This window comes from Typha angustifolia, chromosome 13 (assembly GCF_048772165.1).
Source record: "Typha angustifolia cultivar Huaian chromosome 13, ASM4877216v1, whole genome shotgun sequence".
Lineage (NCBI taxonomy): Eukaryota > Viridiplantae > Streptophyta > Magnoliopsida > Poales > Typhaceae > Typha > Typha angustifolia.
This window is the reverse complement of record NC_133251.1, coordinates 14,563,561-14,573,284: the sequence shown is the minus strand read 5'-3', so window position 1 is coordinate 14,573,284 and position 9,724 is coordinate 14,563,561.

Here is a 9,724-nt window from a genome sequence, read left to right as displayed (position 1 = left end):
TCATTCATTAAGCTTTAAAAGGTGGTGGGAGTATTGGTAAGACCAAAGGGCATAACAAGGAACTCGTAGTGCCTATTACGAGTTCTAAATAACGTCTTATGCATATCGGATGGTTCTACTCTGATTTGATGGTACCTCGCCCTTAAATTCATCTTTGAGAAATAGCATGGACTTGCCAATTCATCTAGCAACATTTCGATCACCGGTATGGGATATCGGTCTTTGACGGTGATGGAATTGAGAGCTTGATAGTCCACGCAAAACTGCCATGATCTGTCCTTTTTCTGCACGAGTAAGATCGGTAAAAAATAGACACTTCGACTTGGTCTTATCACCCCGTTGGACATCTCTTGGACCATCTTCTTTATAGCCTCCTTTTGGATGAAGGATTTTTCTTATTTAGGAAGCTGATACACTTAGTTAGGATCTTTTCTTATTGCATTAGGTGTTTATTTTCATTAAAATAAAATTCTTGTAGGTCGCGTTCGAACGCAAGAGGGGTTGTGTTCGAATGCCCTTGTGAACACCTACATTAGGTTCGCAATTACAGAGAATGCATATTGTGCGTTCGAACACGGTCGGACGAGTTCGAATGCCTGTATCGCATTGGCACATCTAGAGATGGAGCTTTTTGAGTGCGTTCGAACACGATTGGACGTGTTCTAACACGATCGACGGGAAATTCTGGAATTAGGGTTTCATATTGTTTTAGGACTTGTTGGCTAGCCTCTCTAAATATGTGGATGGTAGCCAACTTCATTATGAAATTGGATTATTGACTTCTTGTCTCCTACCTTCTCTCTAGACTTCTCCCTTTTCCCTCTTCATCATCCTTCCACCTCTACCGTTGGCAAGGTTTCTCCTAACTTCTAATCTCACTCGACAGTTGAGCCACCCCTCTTCTTTAGGATCTCAACCACTTCGTTCCCTTCGTTTACTTCCTTTAATCACATCCACAATCCACCCTCATTTCCATACCCATCCATAACTCTAACATCCACTCCACCTGTCACCACCACCATCACCCACGTTATTCCGTATTTTCGTCCCTGTTACAGTTCGAATCTACGAATGGCATAAATACGAAAGTTGTAGATAAGGAAGTTACAAATCTAAACCAATTAGTTTAGTAATTTTCTGACTAATAGAGAATATCTGACGAATATTTTCTCACAATTGCATGGACTGCTTCCTGTAATAAATTAGATCTTAAGGAATTGTTTCGTATCCAATCTTTTGGTACAAGAACCCATCAAATTAGTATTAGAGTGCATCAATTTGGTATCAGAGCTTATCAGGTGCGTTTGAACAAGCCTGATCGCGTTCGAACACGGAATTAGTTCCTTATCGTTGCACGTTCGAATGGCCTGAGCCTATTCAAACGTGTAAATCACGTTCTCTGTTTTTGTTAACATGTGCAGGCGTTCACATTGCCCGTTTGAATGTGGTTGCTGTGTTCGAATGCCTCCCAGCAAAAATCTTTTTATTTTTTTAAATAAAAATTAATTAGATAAATAGGCTCATCCCAATAAACTCAATGTCACGAGTAGAACCAATATGGACTGAGTCGTATCACGTAGTTGAAGGTATATATTTCTTTTATTTAATAAATTACTAAGATAATACAATTATAAAAAAAACATGAAGTGTATATATAAATATGAAATTTAAAAGGATATATATTTGATATGACCCTTAACACAACAATGGTGACAAGTAGGAGTATAAATTTTTTTCAATGTGAACATTAATTCCACAGAACCTTTTTTAACTACTTTTTAACAATCAGAAAAAAAATGGCACGCATGTGCGCTGACTTAAGCGTGCGCACATGTCGGGCACGTCTGCCCCTTTCCCGTCTCTTTTCTTTTTCTCCTTTTTTTCTTTTCCTTTTCTTTCTTTCTTCCTTCCTTTTTCTCCCCGCTAGCTCACTCTTCATCCATCTCCTTCCTACCGTACTGGAGCGCCGCCGGCACTGTCGACCCCATGGATCAAAGTGTCGAAGCTGCCTCCCCCTCCCGGTAAGTCGAATATATAATTAAATATCTATTTTGAGTTTTCTCTCCAAAATCTTCCCCTCTCGGCCTCGCCGTGATTCGGCCGGCCAGCGGCTTTGTGCCTTGCCATGTCTGTCCGATGAGCTACCCCTCCTTGCGAGGATGCCCCCGGTGGCTCTTTTTGGCGCCCTCGTGGCCTGTGCCGTCGGGTGGCCCCTCGCTTTGGTCGGCGGCCAAGGCGAGGTGGGTGCTCACTGCCAGCCACCTCTGGCTGCTCGACTTCCCTTCGGCTGGCTTTTGCTTGCCAAGATAAATGTGTAAGTGCATTCCCCCAGGTTGCCGATGGTTGGGTTAGCCGGCAGCCTGCCTTCCCCCTCCCTTCGGTCGAGGTGAGAAAGGAGGGGGCCTGCATTCCGAGTCGGGCTGGTGGCCCAACTCGGTGCGGCCCAGCCCGAGGGGCCCATATTTTGGGCCCGGCTGGGCGTGGCCCAGCCTAGGGGGCTCGCATTCTGGGCCTGGTCGGGTGTGGCCCAGCCCAGGGGGCCCGCATTCTGGCCTAGCCTGGAGCCTACATATCAGGCTCGGCGTTTTATAAATAAATCTTAATAAGCTAGACCATGGCTTGAGAGTGCCGTTACAAATAACACGTAGCAAGAACTAGCTCCAATTGGATATGAACTTTTGCTGATTATAATTTTGGTCTAATTCAAATTTGTCAAAAGAGTCGGTGGTTCGGGTGTACCTGTATTAATTGCTCATATCGGAGAATTAATATAGATAAATGTAGGGAAATGATATTAAGCAAGTTGCAATTTCTTTTAAAAGCTTATTAATTATATTGTCTATGCTATCTCCCGTAATTTTGATAATAGTGATTTGGGCGATAGTTTGAAAACAATATTTTTATTACGCTTAATAATGCGTCAGACATTGGTACAGCTGTGTCAGCTCTACTTGATTAATAGAGGTAGGAATTACGAGATGGATCTACCTAAGCCGGTATTGAACGTCCATAAGATTATTTAACTAATTAGTGATAGGATTATTGTGCTCATACTTTTTATTTACTTTTCTTATCAAGGTGGACTCTGTACCCTATGAGGATGATCTCGTGGCGCAGTTACAGGTAGTGTCAAGAAAGTAGTTCAGGCAAGTGAAACTTCTATAATCTAGAGTAGTGTAAAGAATAAAATATCATACTTTATAAATCATCACACCTATATCATGCATATGCATATATTTTTCTTACCATTATTATTGCACGTCATGTATGGTAATTATATTTTGTGGTTCGATAAGATTTCACATATTATGATGCCTTCGCATACTTATTGGGCATGATCATGTGTTTAGCATGCAAAATATGATAATGATGGGTGTCACATTATACTTACTGTGTTGGATAGTATCATGCCACTTGTACACGTGCATAATAATAAAGAGGGTGACTGTTGCGTCTCGACAGTACCCGACATATTCCCTGCTAAGGTTAGGGGCGAGGGATATTCTTATACTAATATATATTATGGCCCATGCCTGAGGTCCTAGTCTATTGATCCCAGATAATCAGGCAGCCGTTTCGTCGGGTAATGGATGATTTACTGTCGATCGACGAGAGTCATACCCTTTAGGATATTTAAAATCGAAAGAGAAGGTTAGGATGACGTAGACCTAGCGGTATCTGATGACACAGGGTGAGGGCGTCTGTGAGTGACGGCTTATGATTTTCGCACAATGGTGCGATGATGTGGAGCTGAGGGTTTGGATGGTAATATCGATATACGATACTGACTTTTGTGATGGGCTTCCGATTGAGGTCCTTGGTCTGCGGTGAAGGATAATCAGTCATGTTGTTCGTTGGGTGATGGGCTGACGATTCTATCACTAAGGTCTATCCTCCCTTAGGGTATGTGTGTGGTCGAGTGTGAGGATTGATGTTGCCTTCGGGCAAAGCTCTATATGAGCCTATGTTGCAGACTTGTTAGTCTGAGATGATGCATATTATATGGTGTGGTGTTAACATGACCTATGGGCAGAGCTCAGTGTGAGCTTGAGTTTGAGGACTTGATAGACCGGATTGATTACATGGTATGTTATGGATTGTTGATACATTGATTTGATCATGATGCCTATATTTATATTTATTTATTATTGCATCATTCTTCGCACTACTTTTAAACTATAAATGTAAAAACTTGCTGGGCTTTATTTCACCACCTTTTGGTGGAAATATTTTCAGATAGTAGATGAGCCAGAGTTCGTGGCGGATTTGGCGAAGATTGTCTTGAGTCTTCTTCTTTTTTTCTAATTCTTATTCTTATTTTTAGTTCATTCATGTAAATTAAGTTAAATGGTTTGTAGCTCCTACGTGGGCTTTTTCATATGTTTAGTTATGGATATGTATTTTGGGCTTTTTGTGCCCTTAGTGTTATGGGCTTCTTGTATGTATTATTTGTAGAAATGCGGGTTTTTGGCTTATATATTGTGTTGAGACATTGACCAGTAGGTCACGTGGTAATCACATGGGTTCTATCCACGTGAGGGGCACGTGTTTGACGGTGGGTATTACTACTTTAGTAAAGGAAAAGTTACCCATATAGAGCAAAACAGTGTCATTGACAAGTTTATATTTTCTTTAAAAGATTTTTCTCCAAATAAATATTTGCGCCTGTGTCCACCCACCAATTTGTTCTAGAGACTACCAAATTTACCTCGGATACAACAACAATAAGATTTTTTTCACTTTGTTGGATTATTGTTGCTTCTTCTTAAATATGCAACAATAATTTTTGTAGTGTCATTTCTTCTTATAGTAATGACATATTACATTCTTTGTATTGTTGTTATTATTCTCACTAGAATGATTTTTAAATCGGGATTTCTTTGCTTTCTAATTGTCTATTTCAACAATATGTGCAATTTTTGTCATTTCTGCTGTTTCCTCGATATTATCTCGAAGTCTTGACTCTTTCTCAATTCTAAGTTGGCGTTGAAGAGTCTTAGGAGTGGAATTATCACCCTTTCTCTTAAGAGACTTGCGATAATCTTTCCAATTTAGCAGTAATTTGGCGATGACAACTTGAAATTTCTCCTCTATAGGTTATTGTACAATAAGTTGTAAATCATAGACTTGAGAAAAAATAGGCTTACTGTCAACCATTTTAAAATTTAAATAATTAGAGATAAGATAGCTTTTGTTACTAGAGTCTTCTCTAGTAGACTTTTCGATCGAAATGGGGCATTCCTTTTCCATCACATAATGCGTCTTCATCATCTTAAAGAGAAACTCTACTTTCTCCTTTTATTGCTTATAGTTATTTTTATTAAAGCGATCGTGTTTGTCATGTAATAATAATATGGATGAAAGTGCAGCACTTGAAGTAGCTATTTGAAATTACTAAGAAAGAAAATTTATTCAAGAATAGTTGGAAAACTAGAATATAGTGGAGATAAATAAAATTAAATGGCTAAGCAGTCAGACGAAGGTAAATCTATCTTTTGAACAAATTTGTCATCTACTTATTGTGATTAGAAAATATAAAGATAATATATTCTCGAGATACAAGACCGTCATGAATCAATGTGCAACTCGCAAATTGAACCTTGATATGAACAAGAGTTAATTATAATAGCAAGCACAAAGGTCTTTTGAATCATTTAAAACAATAGCACAATCTTCTATTATGGAAAAAGATATCAACGGAAAGGTACTAATAGTTAGATAACTAAAAAGTAGTTATGGTTGTTAAAAAAATGCAATCAAAGAGATGCTAGTTAAATAACTAACAACTAGTTATAATCATGAAAATGTATCTTATTTAAAGATCGATTCACAAAATTATTTATTTTTTTTAAAATAACATCATAGAATTAATATTTCTAACAAAGATAGGTTTGAAGCAGTTTAAATGCTGGTCGCATGTTTTCAATAGAACCTGAAGTGTGCAAAGTGTTCGAAGCCCATTTGAATGGACTTTGAATGTTATCTCACTCAACAGCAAAGCAAAGTTGTTGAAGTGTTCGAAACTCGTTGAAACAAATATCAGACAAATTTCAATAGAAAACTCGAGGAAGGTAACAAGGCCCTAGCCATTCGCACGTAGCAATGGATCAATGACATTCCAGTCTAGTTAAATTACCATTAGAGTGAACTTCTTTTCTTTTGGGATCTATGAAGAGAAGGTACGTCTGACGAGGTGGACAAGTTTTCTGAGGTCGTTGCATGTTTTGGTAGAGATCAAAAGATGAGGCTTGATCGTCCGTGAGACCCGAGGTTGCCTTGATGATTATTTCGTCTTTGTTGGAGTTCCAAGAGACTAGTCTTGCAACTATTATTATCTCTAGGGTCAAAGAAGCAAGTGTTCATCCGGGGGTGTTATTGAGTTATGAACCAAGTACTCGAAGCAGTGACTTGAAAGGGGAGTCAAACAAATGATTTTAGAGACAATTGTGCATAACAACTGATGGTCCATAAGTATGTTTGTAATATCATTAATTTTATAGTACTTAATTTGATTCTAGAGAAGGGATTTGTAATTTTTTACCTTTAGTTGGTAAGAGATTTTTCTACATAAAATGTTTATGGTGTTTACTTTTTATTCGTCACTTGGAAAACTATATTCTAGATCGGATATAAAATTTTCATAGAAAGAGAGGGTGAAAAATTTAGCAATCGGGGGCAACGAAGTCATGCAATGAACCAATTGAGTCACTAATTTTGATGATCTGGGAAGGAGGAAGATTGAAGAATTTGCACATATTTCATACAATATATTGTTCAAATTAAATATTTTGAAACGTACTCATGACTCGAAAGGACAGATAAGGCTAATTAAGGAAGAATGAAAGGAATATTTAGAGAAAACTGAAAATGAAATGATATACGTGCAATTATTACACGTCTCGGATTTATATAGAGGTAAGTATTTCCTGGAGGATCCTATCAAGAATTTTTACTTTGATTCATTCGAATCCTTACGCGTAGTCGTCGCCGAATCTTCATCAGTGGATTCCTTACTAGTGTCACATTGATTTGGGTAATATTTTCGGCTGTGCCTACACTTTCAATACCAGAAACTCTCACATCTCCCTGCAATGGTTCTATTGTCACGACATCAAAATCAGGTTCCCCGTACAACTCCTGCGCTATTGCAAGATGGGCCAGGGCCTTGGAACCAATCAATTGGAGACGGATGGTTCGAAAGGGTTGCCGGAGGTTGAGTTCGTAATTATGAAACTGGAGAAAGACTTCACCGGCTTCAAGTTCAATGTCATTTACTCTCTCAAACCAATCTTCGACTTGGTATGTAGGCATTGAATCCCCAAGCCTGCGCTCGACACTAAGCTTCTTACGAATTAGCCTCCGCATGATGTTTCTTAACTTTTCTACATTTCCATGAGCTGGAGAGATGTACGGCCTTATTTGTGATAGTACGAAATGAATGATCATGTGGAGATAAGGGTCCAGCAGTAGTTTTAACAAGAAACGAAGCATGTCGACGTAATAGAGCAGTAGCCGTTGTAACAATGCACGAGCAAAGAGAGATGAACGTTCTTTCTCTAGGACGACCTCGGATGGTGGTTATTGGTTGGACAGGGGATTATGCTTGCAAGGTGATGTGCATATATAAGGTGCAAGACCAATTTTTGCTAGCTTTAAATAACAAGTTTTCGTGCCATAGTAGCTTTCCATTCAATTCTCGAAGGACAACACGACTTAGATTAACAACAACCAGTTGGTTGGTCTGAGGTGTGGAAAAGTTCGATATTATGCCCTACTACTACTTCTAATTGTTCACAAGTGCTTGCACGATCCCATTAAGGTTGATGTACCCCTAATTGTTCATTTAAAATATGTAAGTTCCTTTGGCTGTTTAGACTGACTCTAGGATTAGTTTCTTTTTCTTCTTTTTTGTTTTTTTTTAAGTTCTGAGATATATTGCTGAGAAATTTGTTCTAAAATAGTTTACATTAAGTTACTCCGCCCATTGCAAGAGCCGGCACAATCCCATTAATATTAATACAATTATATTGTACCTTTAATCGTTCATTAAAATATTTAGTATTGAGATTTTCCCAAAGCTGCAAAATATGTTTTAAAAATAATTAACATGAAGTTTGTGGTAATAATTTGAGCTTTTCTTACTTACTCTTTCTATCTATCTTTCGTGAAAGGAGGTCTAATGGTTAATAGTAAAGGGTACAATAGGAATACTAAAATTTAAATATTATATTCGGTTCAATAGGTGACTACTTGTTTCTAAATTATAATTTCAGCTTAAAATTTTTTTTGCATGCATATCCTTCTAAAAATATATTATTTCCATATATACTCTTCTAAAGTCCATACTCTTCTAAAATATCTTTTTTGCATATATACATAATCTAATATTTGATTGTGTTAAATTTTTTAGTATTGACAATTATGTACAAAATAATCTAAGTGTTTTTATACATGTACATGAGCATTTATACAAGCTTTGAAAATATTTGAATTGAATAATTTCAAGATCAAAGGAGAAAGGTTTCTGCATTTGCACCGCAATCGAATACGCTCTCAGGAGTTCACACATATAAAGAACGTGTTCAAGCCATTCGAATGCAGTTAGGGGTCGTGCAAACGCACCGTGCAAATCGTTCACAGCATATTCACACATATAGAGGAGTGTATTTGCGCGTTCAAACTCAACCACTAAAAATTAAGTCATCGCGTTCGAATGCACTTATGCTCGTTTGAATGCACTTGAGAACAAGTTAGCCCATTAGAACACACTCAGGTCGCATTCGAACGCTCCTACGTAATCTGCAAATTTTGGACTTTCGTGAGTTCAGATATGACGTGGATTTGGCTCTATCTTAATTACATATATAAGCATTGTGATGTCCTAACTCTAGAGTGGTTGGTGAAGGCAATTAAAAAGAGAGTTCTTGAGGCTACATTATTTCTTTAACCAATAAGGTCCGTCTCTTCTACAACGCATTAAGCTTTCGTCTTAAGGGTCATATAGATAAATGATTATCTCAAGAGCTATTGAGGTTGGATATTAATCAAGGGAAGTAGTGAATCGTGATTTCTAGCGAGCAAGATTGAGAGGAAGAAAGTTGTAGGGATCGACGGGTTGTTTTGTGAGTCAGTCTTGTAACTGCTACTATTTTAGTGATTGATTTTGATTCGAGTTTGGATCTATGATTTTTTCCCCGTTTGGATTTTTCCACGTTAAAATCTTGGTGTTCATTTTTGTTTTGTTTTTAAATATTTATTCCGCTTTTACTTAAGCAAAGGGGTGATATTATTGCCTAGGGTTTAGATATATACGTATGTCTAGGTATTTTTTAATTGGTATCAAAGCAGGTTCTTTTACCCATAGAGAGAGATCAGCTAGGCATGGATTCTTATAGAGATGGATAATCGTCTATTAGACCTCCTATTCTACATGGATCAAACTATGGATATTGGAAAGCTAGGATGAGAGCATACTTAAAGTCTATAAATGAGTGAGTATGGATTGCCATTGTGAATGGTTGGAGGGCACCGATGTACATGGTGAATGATAAGCTTATTGAGAAACCTATTGAGTCTTAGGATAGGGCAGATAATGAAAAAGTTGGCTGGAACAGCAAGGCAATAAATGCAATTTTTAATTGTGTTTCCTCAGATGAATTTAGAACAATTTCTATTTGTGAGATAGCAAAAGATGTTTGGACGATATTAGAAACTACTAATGAAG